Consider the following 20,622-nt stretch of genomic DNA (forward strand, 5'->3'; position numbering starts at 1 on the left):
TCTATCTATCTATCTCTCTATCTATCTATCTATCTCTCTATCTATCTATCTATCTCTCTATCTATCTATCTATCTCTCTATCTATCTATCTATCTCTCTATCTATCTATCTATCTCTCTATCTATCTATCTATCTCTCTATCTATCTATCTATCTCTCTATCTATCTATCTCTATCTATCTATCTAGCTAGCTAGCTAGCTAACTAGCTAATGTGTACATAGTAGTTATGATAGAAAAATCAGGATTTGTAATTTTTATAAATGCATCAAATGAATTGACATTGTATTAAATGAAAAGTTGTACGGGCGGCCTTCAAACACGGAGAAAGAATACCGTTGTGTGCCTGCTAGTCTGAAGTCTGAGGTCATATCCTCATATGTGAAACTCTTTTGTTCTGCTCAGTGATGTCGCTGTAAACAAGCCGAAACAGCGAGGAGCTCACCAACGTACCAGCTGTTTTAAATAATTTCTTAGGTATTTTTTGGTGATACACATCTTTACATACGTGATCGGCGCTGGGTACAGAACATTTGTGCCATTCAGGTTTGCATGTTCGGTCGTAACCCCGAGGCTTAGGTTTAAAGTTGTGTTAAACTACTTTGTGCGTCGGTCTGATCGCTCCTTAACGTTGCTGTCATCGTCTTCTGTTTTTCTGAGTGACTGTGTAGTCACAAGCTGTAACTTAAACCATTATGTGTAGAAGTTTTGACCGAAGCCAGTTCCCGTTTTGCTGGAGGGCATGAGGTCATTGTACAGCTTTTCTTTTTTCTCCCCTCAGTGGATGGTAAAAAGAAGTAGAGCTCAATCGGTAATCAATAGATACACACACAAATATATGTATATACTCAACACTTATTGTATTTTCCGAACTATTAGTTGCCCCTTTTTTTCTTCCTTTGGCTGGGTTTGCGACTTATACTCAGGTGCAACTTATAGTCTGGAATTTACGGTAAATATTTTTTTGGATTTTTTTTTTTTTTTTTTTGGACTTTGTACCTGGAACAACTGCAAAGACAAATGTGCGATCAATAGAATAACAAAAGTGTGTGAGTATGTAAACAAAGTGTCAGGAAACAGTACAGGTCAGTGTTTTACAACCTTTGGGTCGCAACCCCACGCTGTTGCCTGGAATTCAAATGGGGTCGCCTGAAATGTCCAGTCATTGTTTTGACTGATAAAAATATTTTTTCAACAATTTTTTTATTTTTTAAAATATATATAAAGTTATAAAAATAACATAAAATATATCAAGTTAAAAAACTCTAACATAATTAATTCTTCAAGCGGTTGTAGTTGGCGTAACTCAGTGGTTCTCAATTATTTTCTGTCATACCCCCCCATGGGGACAGAAATGTTTTCACGACATCAACATGTATATTTTTATCTGTACAAACCACTGTATGAGTTGCTGCCCCCTAGTGACTGGAGGCTTGCTATCATTCAAGCATTACAGCTGTGGTACTCATATATTCCATTGCAAGCCCCTCACGCCCCTCCTGTCACCTCACTGCGCCCCCTCCGGGGACCCGCCCCACTATTTGAGAAGTACTGTACATGATCAAGTAAAATCACAGTCACTTTGTACGCTAATCTGCCTGTTCTGTTATTTCAACACTGAAGAACAAACATTATCGAAAACTAATTAAAAAAAAAAATGTCTCTGGGGGTCGCCAGAAAAAAAATTGCGATGTCAAAATCAGGTCACGCGCCTAAAACGGTTGGGAAACGACACATGCAGCGCTCCTTGATCGTCTGTTTGTTTTTCCTGATTTATTAAATTATAGAGGCGAAGAGAGAGAGAGGGATGCTCAGCTTGTGGGCTGTATTTGATTAAGGCTCTGTTAGAACTTGGCAATTACTCGTGACTGTGAACTCGCAGCCTCATCTGTACAGCGACAATTCACTCAAAGTTTAGCACAAGCTCCCCCCCGCCCCCATAGGAGGCGCTGTTGGTATTTCTGGATTGCACGTCAAAAGGGGTATAATGTATAACTATTAAACCGCTGTGAGAGGAATCCAATGTTGTCTCCTGTGGCTAGAGTTGTAGAGGGTTCAGGGGTCAAATATTATACTGAAAACATTACATAACAGTACTTCATCATTATTACCATAATTGGACAGTGAAAATTCTAAGCTTTTTTTTTTTCCTTCCTCTTTTGTACATATTTATTCTCAGTGAGACCTAACATTTGACCTCTGCTCAAAGCCCTGAACATATATGGTAAGAGCAATATTGTTACTGATTGAGGTAATGAAGAGATAAGAGAGACATTTGCTCTGTTGAATTAGTGAGACGCATTTTAAGACGAATTAAGCGTCCAATCCTGTTAAAGATATTCTGTAATTTATTCATCTTCTGCTTGGTGATCCCAGTAGACACGTATATTCACACTAACGGTCAATGTACATACACTATTGAATTATAGTACGGTAACAGTAGTACCTTGAGATACCAGCATAATCTGTTCCAGGACCGAGCTCGTAACTTGATGTGCTCATATCTCAAATCATTTTTTTCCCATAAGAAATAACAGAAAAGTAATCAAAAAAAGGAATCAAACCAATGACCAAGCTGCAAATATAGAGATTTTTTTAAATTTTTTTTTTTAGAAAAACCAATAACATATTTTAGGTTTGCCGATGCTTTACTGCAACGGGATGAATATCGAGGTGACTACGAACGAATTTGGATTTGTATTTCCTGTAATTTCCGTCTTTACAGTAATTTGTTTACCAAAAAACGCACACAGTCACAATTCCTCTGAGGCTGTTTTTGCAGTAAAAATATATTGAAGTTTCGCTGTTTGTCGGTGAAGTAGCGAAGTGTAAAAAAAAAAAAAAAAAAAAACAGTAGAGTGCACTCTACATGTGGTTAAGTAGAACGCTATGCAGCTGCAACGGCGTTCCGCGACTGGGAGGAGCGAGCAGCGGCGTCGGGCTGGTGTGTCCTATCAGACCGGCAAAGGTGTTTTAGATGGTGGGTGGGTTTGTGTAGTGATTGGAGAGCAGGGGAGTGCGGTCGTGAGCAGGGATGTGCAGTAATGTGCCCACTTCCTGTACCAAGCCATTGTCAGATACTGTAAAACATTGTGCTTTCAATGAGATCATGCAGGATCTGGTAGAAAATCTGGTAGAAAAAGAAGGAAAATAGATTGTACTTATATATTTTAATAGATTGTTTACTGTACTTACTAACTAAGTTATTGTTCATCTATGGATTTTAGTAAGACATAACCGTTTTCCAAACCAACCAATCAATCAGTAATTCTTTCAATAAAGCGGCTTTGATCAAATATGTCTCATAATAGATGCAATACGTTCAAGATCTATACATAAAAAAAATATATATATATTTCAAAAATTGTATTAATTAAAGTTAGTGTAACTTTTTTTCTTTTTTAAAAATCCAGCACACACAAATGGACGGATTGCGATTTGTATCAATCAAACTACGACGTCACACGACTGCTTTCTTGTATTAATTAAAGTTAGTGTAACTTTTCAAACTACGACGTCACACGACTGCCTTCCGATTCCGCCCAACGACGATGCCCGGAAACACTAGCAGAGCAGTTTAAATCCGACTGTTTGTAAACGCTCGTTGTTTCTCTTCGCTTAGCTTCGAAATGCCTCCCGTCTCGTTATTTAGACACAGAAAAGAGGGATTAAGAAACAAAGGTAGCTGTGGCGGTGAGGGTTAGTGGAGAGCACGGATCAATAGCGGTGGTAGCTTGAAAGGCTGTGGGAGGCAGCCATTTAGACAGATTACAGTAGCTACTGCTCCTGCTTTCATCTCACTCGGGGTTTGTATCTTGAGGGGAAGCAAGCAAATTGGCTCTCATCGCGCTCCGCGAATGCTCCGGTCTGATAGCTAAGTCTGTTTGAACCTGGTGATGTATATTCCTACGGAAAGCCATGTGAAAGGAACCCCTTATGCGGCGGCGGTCGCTCCGAGCAAACTGTCACAGTCTTATATTTTGTTTTGCTGTATTTTTCGTGGTTGGTTTAGTTCAGGCTTACGGCTACGCCGCAAACGCACCGCTGTAAACACCATACGGATCAAGCTGGGAGATTGTCGTAAGTCAAGGCTGGTGACCGAATTAGAACAGGAGATAAGAAAAACATAGGCGTCGGTGAGTCAAGTGTAATAGCTAATGATGGATTTAGTCGTAACGTTCACGACAAGTCATCCTCACCTTAACACACGCCATCAGGTTACTTTTGTCTATATGAGACTTGGACCTTTATCGTCATGGTAACTATGATGCAAATTGCAGAAGCCAGTGCCCTTTAGTTGTCATGGCAACAAACCAAACTGTTAAAACTGTTAAAACAACAGTTTGGTTGCGTATGTGTCGAATATCAACCTAATTATTATCATTTTTTTCTTAAATACTTGAACTATTTTTAGAATACTTTACTTCAGGTGACAATACTCAAAGAATATATGGATTCATGGATTAAACCACTCTAAACCCACAACATATTGCAGAATTAAACAGAATCTTGTGGTTGTTTGCTTAAATATATCACACTTATTTGAGCCTTTATTTATTACATAAAAACATCCACTTGTGTTCCAACTTTATGGCTAGATTTGTCCGATTCTCCCTCTGGTAAAACATCAACAACATTTTCTTGAAGATTTGTTGGTAACAATCACTATTTTACAGTCATTTGAAAATAGAACATAATAGCTTTTAGTGTAATTCTTTATACAAAATGTATGATAAATATAAGGCATTTTGGTGTAAATAAACGTAAGTTACAGAAAATTAGAGAAACTTAATAATCATTATTGTTTTGCTAATGTCGCTAAATTGTATTGCTAAATCGTATTTCAGCTCACGGTGTAAAATAGCTTGTTTTTTTATTTATTATTTTGATTTTTTTTTTTTTACTACAAATGGTTAAATAAAGAGTTTTCAATGTCTTAGTGCTTCGTAATCAAAAGACGCGACAACATAAAGACAAACAATTGTGGTTTTTACGTTGGCTTGAAAAAAATACAATTTGAACACCTCAATGTAAAATGAACAATTATAAAGTTACAAAAGAATTAAAAAAAAAAACTCAAAGAGGATGTATATATATGTAATTTTAATAAATTTTCAGAAACTCGCATGACAAATTTATTTCTGTAAAATATTATGATTAAAATAAATAAGTGAACACTAAATATAGTATGATATAAATTTTTTTTCCAAAAAAATTGTAGTGTCAAAATTATCAAAAATATATAAAGCCAAAAATAATAAAGAGAATGATGTTTTTTTAAAAACTATGCTAATACGTAATGATGAATCAGTTCGATTACAAAATGAAGTAATCATTTGTATAAAGCTGAATAATACCGAAAAGGCACAAGAGAGAAAGTAAGTGCTTGAATTTTATGCTCTGTCCTGCCCACACACCATGAAGCTGCCAATCACATGTCAGAGTCTTTGTGTCTGTACATGACTGGTAGAGAAGTGATCATTGATCACTTTACAAGCATGAAGCACAACTCCGTAAGTAGCAGCCCTGCTGTTTACTGTTTTTATTTTGGCATGAAAAACCGTTAGCAGTTTACTTTGTGCTTAACAGGAAGATAGAAGTTTTTGTTTCTGTTGTGGTTAGGCTGTGTAGGCTGTGACGCACAGTGATGCACACAAACCCAATGCAAGGCTGGGTTTGCTTGATTTTGTGAACCTTTTTATAGATTCCGTCCAATGTTTCTAACAGTACCTTGAATATTGAGGACAAATGAAACTTTTAAAAGAATGACATTTTCTTCAATTCCTGCAGTTTTTCTGTGGAAATCCTCTGAGATAAATAACCTTTTAGCTTTTTTAGAAGACAGATAATGTGTCTGGTAAATTTGAACAACTTCAATAAGTTGTTGACAACATTAACTTCGTCATCTTCCATTTATAACTTACTGTTGCAAAGGAAATCAGGCTTCCTTCTCTGACTTCCTTTGCAGGTGCTAGAATAACAGCTTAAACAGACTTGACAATATTTATATGCAGCGTTTTCTGTCTGTTCGTCATTAAAAAGTCACAATTCCCAATTCAAAAAAAACGCTTCTTTGCTAATAAAAAAAGAGAACACATCGTAAAAAAGGTTACAGTAACATATCTGTTTGTCAGTAGCTGGTTGAGAAAACACGGTAGTACAGGGCTAGCGGTGACACCAGTCAAAACAAACTTGAATTTGAGTTTTTAAGAACATTCCTTTTCTAACTTTTCTTACACATTGTAAGTTATTAGCATAAAAGGCTAGGTTTCCCTAATGTTTACATTAGCTTAGTGGTGAGCTATGAAAGGCAACATAAAAACGTAGTCAGTCGTCTTTGTAGTTAGTCTTGAACTTAGCAGAAAATTACTACATGACAGTTACAGAAGTTGGCCAGAAATAACTATAAGTAACCCTACAAATGGATTAAAGTTGTTGGGCTAAAAAAAAAAGGAAAATAAAAACAGTAAATATTAGCAAAAAATTTACATAAAGTGAGGGAAGCAAACCAAATATGCTAAAATTAGCTTAAAGATAACAACATTAGACAGATGATTTGATGATGACCATTGTTATTTATTAAGTTTATTCACAGAGATAATGTGGAGACAAGGATTCCTCTCCGATAGATGCCACAAAATGTTGGTAAAAAAGAGACGACAAAAGGATTATTTTGATTGTTTAGCAAAAGTTAGCATCAGTGTTAGCACCTCATCTTGTCATTTCTCTGTTTGTAAAATAGCATATAACGGGACAAAGGATCAATACCATAAACTCTTTTCCTATACACTCCCTTTAAACATTGTAATAAAATGTTGTCAAATTTCACTACGTTAAGGTTCAGATAAGTGAAGAAACGTGAACTCCGTGTGAGAAAGAGCCTTGCAGCTGCTGTAGCTCCATGTGCCGTTAACAACTTCACCACAGTCTGTTGACTAAAGCTGTTTTATACTGGTGAAACTGAGGTAAGACTTATGTTTCACAAACACTCTTTGATACGTAGACCTTTAGTCATTGTTCATTTAAAAGAACATGTGAGGTTTGGTCTACTCTAAGTAATGTAAAACATGAAAATCAAATATGGCTACCTTCAAACATGATTTGAAAAAAAAATTAGGAATTAAAAAAGTCAAGAAACAAATAGGTAAACTTATTTTTTTTTTACCTAATCAAGTGTAACTTAGCCAAAATATGTAGTTAGGTTAGCTAAGCTAGCTACTGTGATGTTAGTCAAAGACAACTGTTAAGTATAAAGCTAGCCAACGGTATAAACTGAGCTATAAACAGTTTCATGCTAGCCAAAAAAACAGTTTGAAGTTAATCAAAATCTTGTATCAAGTTAGCCAAAAACTGGTGACAAGTTAGCAAAAAACTGTTTGATGTTAGCCAAAAAGACAGTGTCAAGTTAGACTTCAAAGTTAGACAAAATACGGCAAATGTCAACGTGAGCAACAACTGACTTCAAAGTTAACAAAAACAAATGTTAGGTTAGCCAAAACATCTGTAGGTTCGGCAAAACCGGTTTATGTGAACCAAAACTCATTTTGCATAAAACCTCAATTTTGTTTTACATAAAACCTCCCGCTTTTTTACCTGTACGTCCTGTTTACTGATCAAAACAACATCTTAAAGCACTTGTATTTTAACAACACATTTTAAAAAACATCAATCTATTTTTGTTGTTTTTAGCATATTTTGCAAACACAACAGATAGGGAGAATATAAAACAAGTCAGACCTTTGTGAGGTGTAGGTGGTTTTTGTACATTATGTTTTGTAAAGCAGCACAAACCCAAGCACATCAGCCACACGTGGCTGGCAGGTCTGAAAGTTTAATTGCAGTTGCTCAGGGCTCGGGGTTTTCTGTGGCTTCCGTAAAGTATCTGGGCTCAACTGGACGAGAAATCTGCCTGTCTGCTTCCTCTCGTGAACCTTCCCCGTCTCCAGTGTTGCATACAACAGTAAAGGAAGTCATTGTTTCTGTCACAGGCCTGTTGCATCTACTTATGGAACTCAGTGGGAGACAATATTCAAATTACATCTCTGGAATGTTGTCGAGATAAACGACGCTGCTCTTTATGATCTATTATTCATCTACACATGTTCCGTAAATATGATCATTTGGTTTTTCCTTTCTCTATTACCACTGGTGACGGTAATGCAAATGACGTTTTTAAATTTTAAAGGGACATTTCCTTTTTCTTGACCGACTAAAGTTTGTCCATTTGGTCAGCATGGTGGTAGGCTATTTCTGTTATTTGAGCAGATAAAAAAAGCCCAAAACAAGACAACAAAAAACATCAAAATAAAATTAAAAAAAAAAAGACAAATAAAATACTCAATGTTGTGTTTTATTCAGTGCTAACCAGTATTAGCAGGGCGAATCAGCTGACATTTCTTTGAGAACGAATGAAAGATTTTAAATTGTGTATCGGCCAGATGCTAACGACATCTCTGATTCACGATCTTCAGTGACCAGTTTAAGGTCATCTGTGTCAAACCACCATTAGAGACATTAACAAAACAACAACAAAGGCAGCAAAAAAAAAATCACCCAAAAGAGGCATGATGACAAAACACATGAGAAGTTGCGTTGTTAAATTTGTCAAAAAAAAAAAGAAAACAATCCATTAGGTAAAGTTTCAGTTCAACATAAAAAGGGGGAAATAATAGCATATTTCCCCCCAAACTTAAGCAACATCTATTTTTTGCTGACTCCTTTCCTTAGTTTTTAAAGCCTATCATGCTATTGTTTTCTTTTTTAAGACATTCCTATTCTTTTACATTTTGCAGAGCTTTGATTGATGTGCAGAAAAACCACAGCTGGATAACCTTACAGGGTTGTCTCTCATAACTCGTTTGTGACATGATGTCATGTTTTGATCATTCTCAGATAATCCGTATGTCTTTTCCGACAAAACGTCGGTGCTTTTACACAGCACGTAACGCTGTGAATGCCCAAAGTGGGACGATCCACGCTATGACTTGTGTGAGAATTTTACATTCTCGCAGTTCTCAGGTTTTTGGGGATGCGAGGGTGAGGGTATCCTGATCCTCTTTAGGCGCTTAGGCCTGTTTTTTCATTCAATCTTGAGCTGCTGCGTTATCAGGCCCCAACGCACCGGGAGCATTACACAGTGGTCATGAGACACTGCCTAGTATCGGTGGTGTGTCTATTTTTAACCCTGCCGTATCACGTAGCCCATCTTGCCATTTGGATCTTTTGTTATGGGTTTGACTCGTATCGGGGTTGCTGTCAGTAGGCTATTGTCTTTCTGTTGAGTGGCCTGTACTTTAGCTAGCCACCTTTGCATGTTAATTCAAATTTATTTTTTTTAAATCAATAACTTTCAGTTACTCTGCAGGCGGGTATTGATAATTCCCATCATAATCATGCGTGCACGTCGGTGAGGAGATTGAAAACACAGGAGTTTTCGGTGGTCCCCGATGCCTTTTTTTGTGCCACTGTACCTTGTAACCGATGAAATAGTGTCAATAATATAAAAAAAAAAGGGAACCTGAGAGAGAAATTCAAATCCATGCACAATGCATGAAGTGGGTGTGGCTGCAGGATTCTAGGTTTCGGAAATTCCGATGTCAGAAGTGTAACAGGAGAGAAGGGTTAGTGTACTGACGTCCAAACCCTTTTAACCTGACAAACGCAATGTATCAAAAATCAGTCTCCTTCGTCACAGGTGTCTTGTAATGTTTTGCCAACAATACAAGACATTGTAAAAGCATTAAAAAAAAATATTATATATATACACACATATATACCCAAGCTAAGACTAACTACTAACTAGGTCATCAAAGAATGACCTGGTTAGTAGGTTCTACCGCAGTAGATGTTGGCCCCAATTTTGTTTTTTAACAGTAATGTTAATATCTTTGATTATATGAAATATTTGGATTCCTTTACCACAAGTATTCGGAGTATATTTTCCTCTGTATTGCTAGGGTACAGTTTGTATGTACGAATCCCTGGGCAGCATTTTCTCGGGAGAAATTCTCCGACTTTTAAAAACCTGAAAGACCGTGCAGAAACTTGGAGTTAGTTTGTAGAACCATAGCCTTTAGTTTTATCCGATGCACTTCTTGTGGTTATGGTCCTCCACTGAGTCACCGTTGTGATCTTTTCTCTCGTTGGCGGTAGCTGAGGAATTCTCACTCACTCGGCTCATCTTTTGCAATTTCATCGACTCCTTCCCTGACTGCTTCCTCGCTCCACACATGGATAAACAGATGTAAAAATGGCACTCCTGGGGGCCACAAACACACAAAGCATCGCTTTGTTAATTTCATCTGTCAGAAGCCACTTGTGTTGTTTGGTCTTCACCAGAATTTTATTTTAAGACCAGAAGAGAGTCCAACGTCTCCTCTCTCTGGAGGGAAATACAAGGTTAGGACAAGCCCACCAAAGGTCTGCAGTTTTGTTGAGTCATGTGAGATCATGTACACAGAGAAGGAGTGTGAATGAGGCAGGTGGGGTTGAGGCGAGGGCCAGCGGGGGGGGAAGCCAAAATCTGCACACAGTCCTGCAGACAGCACTAAAAGCTGCTTGCCTTGTATAAGGTAATGTCTGGCATGCGCGTTGGGGTGGAACGTGTGCACCGATTTATTTTAATATACTGCTGGTTGTGCCAGCAAAGGGGAAGGGGTGGAGGGATTGAGGCTCTCGGCTTGTCCCACCAACACTGTCGCGCTTTGCATGAGACTGGACTTTTGGGATAAACCTGCTACAGAACCAGTGAAATAACCCAGTAAAAAAAGGCAAGTTCTAGAAAGTGTTTGCCCCCATCCTAACCTGCATGGTTCATTGGGATTGTCTTTCTAGCCTCGTAATGCTGTGTGCACTCATGCTGCCTAAGTGTGGTCTACACATGTACATGTTTGGAGCTCAATGTGTTTTAAGAGAAAGGGTCCGGCTTTCACATGTCACTCTGGTATTTACCAATGCAGTGATGCAGCAAGTTGCGCGCAGGATAAGCTGTTGTAGCTAGTCACAGATATTTGCCCTCATTTCTTTGGTTTGAAACGAGCGCCTTTGATCGATCTGTCTATCACACCGGGTTTGAAACGAGCGCCTTTGATCGATCGATCTATCTATCACACCAACACTATTTCTTTCAATGTTTTTGTTATATAAAAATAACTATTATGCTGTTGTATAAAGTTTTTCTCTTTCATGACTTTATGGTACTCAGTTGACATGTTTAATGTCACGTGGTTCTTAGCTGTTTTTGGCTCCGGCTGCGCACGCTCCCCAAATAGATTAAGGATCTGAAATGGATGAATCACTTTACTCAACCGGAGAAATGATGAGTAGCTACTTTTGCGAGACGAGAGGAGCGCTGCTAAGTTTAACCCTCTAAACCTCGAATTGCTTAGTTAGCTGTAATGAAATGTATTTGAAGATGACTGGGAAAGGAAAACCATAAATGATGCAAAATCGAAGGCGAAGCGAATGTGAAATTGCAGTAAGAGAGAGTCTTTCTCGTTCATTTTGGGTTAGCTTATGTTGTGCAAGAAAGCAGCACGTATACTTACACTTGCCTCCGTGTGGGGTTTAGCACGCGGGGCTGCAGATCTTTGACTGTAGACATGTGCAACCAAAGCAAAGAGAGAAAGCATGTCTGCCTTCCATTAATAATTAATCTTGAGCTACTTTTGGAGGCAGACGGGAATCGGATGCTACTATCAGGTTCAGTGTTGACTTCATGGTTGGAAGCTGTTTTTGCAGTGATATCCAGTGGGTGCAGTTTAGTCCATTCCAAGAAGTCCTTTCAGTTTTAATATTGGCTTTGCAGAAGCAGGCAGCGTTTGAACAGTAATGAAACAGAATACCATGGCCCTGTGGACGCCCTGTTGATGCGATCACCGGGCCCTAATATAGGTACCGCGGTTTTTTTTTTCTTGAACACGTCTGAAACAATCGTCTACACAGCCGCTGCGAACCTTCCCCAGCTCACCATGACAAGTGAAGGTGACACAAGAGGGGAGTTAATGATCCAACTCAAAGGGCAACTTTAATGAGCCCCACTCAAGTGTTATTTAGATTCCAATATACCGTGTCCTCCCACTGCCTCTGTAGCTGACAGGAAACGATATTTTTCCCCATCTGTGCATGAGACGTGGCTTTTGTCTTTTTATTTCTGTCTGGACGTGTTGGAATTCAGTGCATATTGGAACTTTTGGAGCCTTAATGCGAAAGCAGTCTATCAAGTAGTACTCTATGCTATAGAACTTTTGGAGCCTTAATGCGAAAGCAAACGAAAGGAAGTTTATCAAATAGTACTCTGTGCTATGAAAGCAGTGTGCAAGTAAGCTAACAACAAAGCAGTTTAGGGGGATAAAGAAGGGCTGAATATGTAAAAAAAAAATATATCCATGATATAGTTCTGAAAAGATTGACGGGAGAGTAAAAAGAGAGGCGTAGTGATGGAAAAGGGCTAGCTTACATTCTTGTACAGGCGTTCCGTCTACTAGTGGTAGTTTTGTCCTCCAAACTTTTAGATTCCATTGAGGATGATGTTTTTCTGCAGGCTGTTGGTGCATACAAATTTGTCTGTGTTGTTAGGACCATAGGCTGAATGAATGGGGGGAAAAAAAAATCTTTAGGGCTTCTGGAGCTATAGTGATGGACAATGGGAACACCGGAGGTGGAAATAATGTGCAGACAAAAGCTGATATTTTCCTCCTCAAATCAGAGTTAAGTTACCTTCAGACGGAGAATAGAAAAAGGGGAGCGACTGAGAAATGTTCCATAACGTGGTGGAAGTTGGGGTCATTGTTCTGCCTCTCTGTGTTTTCTGTACCCACAACCCTGGGCTGGAGAACCCATCGCCATGGAAACCATTATGTGGGGCAGTTTGTGACTGAGTACTTTAGAAATCTCCTCCGAATATATTAAGAGCTGCAAAGGCCCTGCTCCCCTCATCCTCAACCTCTTGCCATTGTCTCACGGCGAGTTTACTCCCGGCGCTCTTCTCAGGGTTTCAGGCCTCGGCTCAGGAATGTTCAACCTCTAGTCCATGTCCATGTCCGTGCAAGTCGCTCTCAAGCAGTCTTAATGATTTTTACACGGAAAACTGCGTTTTTTAAATACTTACAAATCGACTGATGCCTTGCTTCCTGATGTGGCAAAAATCATTGAGAATAATGCGTCATCTTGCCTTACAAATCGACTGATGCCTTGCTTCCTCATGTGGCAAAATCATTGAGAATAATGCGTCATCTCGCCAAGTTTTTACTAAAAAAATAAATAAAAAAACCCCAATGATTTCTGTATTTCACAGACACAAATGGTTTGTTTTCATTGTGGAGCAAAACAAGCATCCTTAAAAATCTTACCCATCTGGCTGAGGTGATTAGCAAAAGCTGTGGCAGATGGTGCTACAGCAAGATTCCGCGTTGCTTCAGGGGCGTATTAATCTGCGTGTACGACAGCCCCGACAGCCATGTTTCACTCGGGCAAACAATATACAAATATTTTTGAGTTGTAGATTACTGAATGGAAGTGGTACTCGGTCTTTTCCGGTGCTGCATGAGCGTTTTTTTTTTTTCCTTCGACTGGGACCCTCAGGATGTTTTTGTTAGGGATGTGGGGTGGGGTGCAGGGTGGGCAGTTCTCCGCTTCATCCGGAGCAAAGGGGAATAAAAGTGAACGATCCCCACAGCAGTGCACGTATATATGTGTATGTGCCCTCCCCCCACTCGCTCCCTTTAATGCTGGCAGCGAGGTCTGGAAATGTTGACACACGGCTCTGGGAGAGGAGCCCCAGAAACCCCACAATCCTCGGAGAAGGTGCAAAAGAGGGAGGGTGAAGTGGAGCCTTGGAATGCGCTCAGCAGAGTCAGTCACTTATTTACTAGCTGAACTCCGTGAACCCAGACTGAGTCAGCCACTTCCACAAGCAGTCTGTCCCACCTTTCCCTCTCACTGTCTCCCTCTGATTTGTTCCCATTACCCATAATGCTGCTCATGCTCACTCTCTGGCCCATCCCTACCACCTCCATATGTGTAGACACTCGGCTTCTTGTTGGGCGACATCTTTGTCCATGCCCTTGGCAACCTAATCCATATATCCACACCCACTCCGATGACCTCTTTCCCCCCCCCCCTTTTTTTTTTCTCACCCTCGAGCTGCAAATGTTGAATTCATGAGTTAATGATGAGTAATAAAGCAAATGTCGGTGCAGTATGCGTCAGGGCGGGCAGGGTGCGCAAAAGAGCAAGGCTACAGGAAGTATCGCACACATATAGGCTTTTGTTATGAATTAGTTCATGATGTCAATGTGATCTTCATGAAAGCCGCGTCGCTTTAGGCAAGTTGACCTTTAAGTCAGTACAACGACTTCCATACTGAGCGTGCTCATCAAAGGATATGTATCGCTTTCAGCCCCGAGGTACATGCGATACTATTTACAAGTCAATACCCTCAACGCCTTTTAGCAAGAAACGTGTTTATTTTCAACAGTTTATATTTCATTATATATACATATACATATGTATATATGTACATATATGTATATATTTGTATGTATATATATGTGTATATATATGTATGTTTAAGTTAATTAACCGACTCCCTCCAGTTGCCAAATAATTATCAATGATTTGAAGTGGAGACTTATCATCGCAATTAGCTCGATACGTCGCACTCCAAATGTAGAAACATTTACTCACAACAACATTTGACCCCAACATTTTTACCCACCCCTGGAGAGCAATTGACTCACAGAGGTCAAGGACACCTTTGGTGCTGGCACAACATACCACGATAGGATTTGAATCTGAGAAAAATTGCAAACTGTAAGTACCGTCTAGACATGTTCCGTTTCCGTTATCTCTTTAGATAAAGGCGACTTTTAAGTCGCTAAAAAGTTTTAAAAAAATGTCCATGTCCACAGAAAGGTAAATACTGTTCATGTGATGTGATAGTGATATTTTCAGGAATTAAATTTTTTTAAATAATAATAATGTAGTATCGTCATTGTGCAAGATGCATCTATGCATGTAGGTGTTAAATCATCGTCATTGTGCAAGATGCATCTATGCGTGTAGGTGTTAAATCTGCATCTTTTTTTTTTTTTATGAAAAATGTCTTAGTTAAAGAACCCAGTAAAATAGCCAGGTTACTGGAAAGAGCCTTTGAAATGAATGAGTCATCCGCAGTCAGAGAGAAACTTCAGGAGAAGAGATGTCATGATTCACTGCTCTGTCTGTTTTCTCTGACCGCTAATCTACGGAGAGAACAAAAATCAATGACTGTGAAACACCAGCGCTGTCTCGTCAGTCAATAATCTGTGTGAAAATCGCTGTCACTAGAAAATGTTTGTTTGTTGTTTGTTTGCTTTTTTTTCTTTGTAAATGCAAAAGGCGCAACGCGGGTTCTGAAAATGAATCATCATTTCGAAATCCCATTCATTTGAAATTATTTTTACACACACTTTGGCCTATTGATCAGTGAACAAAAATATTTTGAACTTATGTGTAGTAGTATCAAGCAAAAACCATGCACCTTGATTCATTTGAAGTAAACTTAAAAATAATTTTTTAAAGGCCATATATATATTTGTATTGAATTTACTTTAGTAAATGTCTTATATTTAACAATAAACATATATAACAACATATATTTACCTTTACCTACTGTGGTGTGACATACTTCGGTAAACAACTCTCTTCCTAACAAAAATGTCTGCTTGTAAATATAAGCTGAAGATAGCATGTAGCAGCAGTTAGCTGGCTAGCTCGAGTCTCCAGGTGGTTTCCAAAGGGTGAGACGTTAAACCAGGCGTGGGCAAACTTTTTGACTCCTAACATTTGACATAAGGGCCGGGTCAGGAGCAGATAGATGGAGCGTTCGTGGGAACTAGGATAAATGACTTGCAAAAATCATGCATAAAGGCTAAAATGCTAAATAGGCTACGCCATCTATAGGGAAAATGTGGGCATTGTAGGCAAAAGGCAGAAGTATAATCACAATACAAACCAAATTTTGACAAGTTTGGCGGGCCGGAATTCAAAGCCGAACGGGCCGCATCCGGTCCCCGGGCCTTATTTTGCTCATGCCTGCGTTAAACACTTTAAAGTTTCTGCTTAACATCTGTCTCCCTGACAGTTCTAACTTCTCCCCTATCCGCTCAGAGGCCTAGATTACCTAGCCTTTCCTTTGCATTCAGGTTTGTCGGTTTCGCCTTCTTCCTGTCCCCTACTTTCGCAGATACAAAAGAAACACACTATGACGTGCTTGCTTTTGAGTCTCGGCCAAGAACGCTGAAATCTCGAAGCGATAGGAATCAAGACAAACATCTTCCTGCACAGACAGCCCTCCTGGCAGACTTGCAGACCCTCGGGGTTGTGAATAATTAAACAGGTGTATATGTGGGGAGAAAGGACATTGATGCGTTTCGACGTGCAGCTGCTCGGTGTAAATCATCACACCATGACGCCTTTTTTTTTTTTTTTACTTCTATAAAATATACATCCAAATACAGCTCCAATTAAATCAACTCGCTTTAAGCAAGCCACCAGTGATGACTATGGCTTTTTTCCACCCGAGGACTCTCGGGCTCTAATTTGTTTTTCCGTTATCAATAAAGCAGTTGTAAAACTCCGCCTCTCTCTCTCTCTCTCTCTCTCTCTCTGGGCTTCCCTTCCGTCCCTCGCATGTATAAAGGCAAACACAAGGGGGTGTATTTTTAGCTCCGGGGAGATACGGTGATACTGCCAGACACCAAGAAGACCAATTATCCTCCTACAGGTGAAACCCTAGATAGGCCGAGTCGCAGGGAGACAGTGACATGACCCCTACGGGCAGCGCTGATGTCAGAGGCGAGGCTGAAAAGCAACACGGTTTGAGAGAGGGACACACGGGTGTGGGCAGAGCGCCAGCGACACGCAGCACGAGTACTGACACAGTGAAAGGTCCCACCTGGACTGCTGAGTCATGGTGCCGTGGCGTTATCACCGGTGACGTGGCATGACTTTGACACTACAATTTTTTGGGATTTTTAATCAATATAGTTTAAAAAAAAATACATGGTACAAAAAATAGAATCAACTCAAAACTATTGAGGGAGAAGTCTGTTGGTGCAAACCGTGTTAATATGCGGTAGAAGGTGAAAGAATTAATATGTGAGAATTTGAAACTGATAATAACGTGCACCAGATTGCACTTAAAATGTGTTAATACTCATGAAACGTTTTGGGAAGCATCGCATTAATCCCCCGCGGGAAGGGATTTTCAGAGCAGGAAAAAAAAACTCTGAGTGAAGCAGCTTGACCATCCTTTGTCTCCTTAAGAGAGATTTCAAGCAGAAACGACATGTTTTTGCAGTGTTTTTAGGGTGGATGTTAAAAAAAAAAAAAGAAGTCAAAAATAGTGATGGACGATACAAGATGTTTTTGATTCGATAAGAGACCAATTCATTTTTTTGGCCAATTTTTTTTTCCCAATGCCTATACCGATGTCAACTACTGGCCATTAATGTGTTTTTTCCATTACATATTTCTCTCAAAAAATCACATTATTTTTCACACAATGTAACGTAAATAGTTGAATCACTACGATCCGATCCGGTCCGTCTATCGGACTTGATCACATAGAGTCACTCCTCAGAATGGATCAGTTCATTTTTACGTTATTGGGAGGGGACGCAAAAGTGTGTACCGTGTTTACCGTAAAGCAGGGGTGTCAAACATACGGGCCGTGGGCCAAAACCGGCCCGCTAGAGGGTTCAATCCGGCCCACTTGAAATATTTTGAAAGTGAAAAAATGCACACCTCATGTCCATGATGTTTTTTCAAATGATATTTCATTAAATATGAATATTTTCTAATATACTTGTACTCATTTGCATGAAAACAAAGGGGAAAAAACATGAACTTATTGTTATTTATATAAGTAACTATGTTATGATTGTACTGGTCCGGCCCACTTGACATCTAATCAGGAATGTGGCCCATGAACCAAGAGCATGAGTTTGACACCCCTGCCGTAAATGATTAATTTCTAATTTAATATTTATTATCAATATTTTATGAGTGTAACCTATGATCACTAGTCACAAGTTATTGTCATAAAGTAAAAAAAAATATGGCATTTTGTTAAACACCATACTGTTTAGTCATCGCTCTGATCAACCGGTGTCGTGAGAAAGACATTCTGGGGATGTGATACAGTCTGATATTTTAATACATTAAAAGTCTCTTTACATTTTCCTATGTGGAAACAATGAGGGGTAGAAGACGCAGCTGACATTTCCACTGGCTTTTTTTTTTTTTTTTTTTTCAGTCTGAAGGGTTAGTGTGGGTGAATCAGATTTTCCATTTACTGTAAAGCTTCTTGCAGCTGAAACTTCTCCTGTCACTGATCATTTTTTTTGCCTTGAACATCTTGGAGTTTCTCCTCTCACAGTCCAATCTGTCCAACAGCTCGAAAGTGACACGTATGTAAGATCCTCTCACAGTCCAATCTGTCCAACAGGTCGAAAGTGACACGTATGTAAGAGGGCGATACGCAGTAATGCCGTGTCGGGATTGGTTAATGAACAATTTTCTGCTGGTGAGCGCTAACCTGCTTACCTAAATATATGGTTGTGCGTCGTAGTACCTTTTGAAAATCTTGACCGTACGGATGTGGTTCTGATCAGATGGCAAAGAATGGACGTATATACATTTCAAACACATCACCAAACATAAGGCCCGCGGGCCAAAACTGGCCCACTAGGGTGTTCAATGAGGCCCACTTGATGAATTTTGAAAGTGAAAGAAACTGAAAGAGTGAGAGTGAAAGAAACACTTCATGTTCATGGTGTTTTGTCAAAATATATTTCATTAAATTTGAATATTTTCAAATATACTTGTATTTGCTGGAAAATGAAGGGGGTAAAAAACATGGACTTTTTTGTTATACTATGATTGTATCTGAGTCACTTGGCACCTAATCGGGCTGTATGTGGCCCCTGAACCAAAATGAGTTTGAATGAGTTACGTGTCAAACTCGAGGCCCGCAGGCCAAATGTGGCCCGCCGAGTCATTTTGTGTGTCCCGCACGAGCTTAAAAGGTGTTGAATTATCGTACAGTAAAGTCCATGCTACTGAGTTTCTTAACTCGATAATCGACCAACATTTGCGTTTGCAGTGCTAGTCATTTTCCCAATTTTTTTTTCCGCGTGCACATTTTTGCAGGGAGAAAAGAGAAAATATTACAACACAACTCCTTCCTCCTTCCAGACAAACAGGCTTAACATACACTCCCATCGCTGTGGTCGTCTGACGGTTCCTGTTTATTTGCCCAACCTGTAACTACTTGTCGAGGGCTGGCGCTAGAAATCCAAAGTAAATTGTGTGACAAGTATGGTTGTAGTACTTTCAACAATAATGCTTTGTCAACGTAAAGACAATTGTGATTACCAGACATGATGCGCTTGATTGCTTGATGGTGTAATTACAGCCATTTGACGATTACATGTCGACACCCGCCGCGCGACTCTAACCGCACAGGTGTGTTGTCTGGATCGAAGGCTTTGACGTAATTTAGCATTTGAGTCAAATGATATTTGTGGAAATTGTTTAATGCGGTGGTGCACCGTCTTAACGAATCTGCGTTTATTCGCAAGAAAATAAATAACTTTTTTTTTTTCTTTTTTAAACCACTGCTTCTACTTAGCTTCCTTTGGCAGAAGCAATTGTCAGCAAATCCCTAAAGTTATTTTGCCAAGACACAAACAGTCCCTAAGAGTCATTCATGCAGCACTGAAGTGTACTATTTGGCTCCTGGAACATTTTCTGACTCATTTCTGGCTTCCTCTTTCATAATATGACTCAGACGCAGAATGAAAAAAAAACAAAACTAAAACCTCAGAGCATGTGTGTGTGGGCGTGTGCGTCTGAATTTTAGTTCCATAACAATGTAAATCAAAACGTATGTTATGAAATGTCACCATGCAAATAAATACGTATTGAAGCGATCGGATCTGATCCATCAGTGAAAAAAGTTTATGTATCAAAATACTAACTTTAGCTAAATGCTAACAGATGTGCACAAGATATTTCAGCAAATCACATTCATACAGCATATCTATTGACCTGACCTGAACCCTGTTTTTCTACCCATGGGTCAGACTCCAATTAATTTGTGTGATCACTTTGATCATGTGATGCGAGGAAATTGTTTTGGTTTCAGATATGCTCGCAGACTGGACGTTTTGTTTTTGGTTTTGTTTTTTGTGAAAAGCTGTTTATCTGTACGTTTCACTTTTACCTCCTTTAGCAAAAACGTAACTTATTGATTTTGGTTGACGTTCACGCAGAGAGGTTTTCCACGGGTCTCTTTGAACGCAAAACAGACCGATTCGCTTGTGCTGACTAATCCTCCACGGCAGATGGGACAGTTCATATGGCTGCACCGCTGCTCTATTTCTGTTGGAATGGGGAAGTGAAATTGAGTCCAAAAGCCCCTATCGCCTAACACCCACCCACCCACCGGCCCGCCTTCACCTCAGCGCACGCAGTGCAGTGTGTGTGTGTGTGTTTCTGCGGACAAACGGGCGGGCAGGGGGGCAATCCTCGCTTGCTTTTTTTGTTTACGAGTCTTTTTCCACTGCTCCTCCTCCTCC

At 39.5% G+C, this 20,622-nt stretch overlaps 1 protein-coding gene across 1 annotated transcript in view; it reads left to right on the forward strand.

Annotated features, from left to right (window-relative positions):
- The window catches only part of bach2b (BTB and CNC homology 1, basic leucine zipper transcription factor 2b), a 73,683-nt gene that overhangs the window by 7,250 nt on the left and 45,811 nt on the right, over positions 1-20,622 (forward strand). The gene's annotated exons all lie outside the window — the stretch shown is intronic.

The sequence above is a fragment of the Cynoglossus semilaevis genome, chromosome 7 (genome assembly GCF_000523025.1).
Source record: "Cynoglossus semilaevis isolate Cse_v1.0 chromosome 7, Cse_v1.0, whole genome shotgun sequence".
Classification (NCBI taxonomy): domain Eukaryota; kingdom Metazoa; phylum Chordata; class Actinopteri; order Pleuronectiformes; family Cynoglossidae; genus Cynoglossus; species Cynoglossus semilaevis.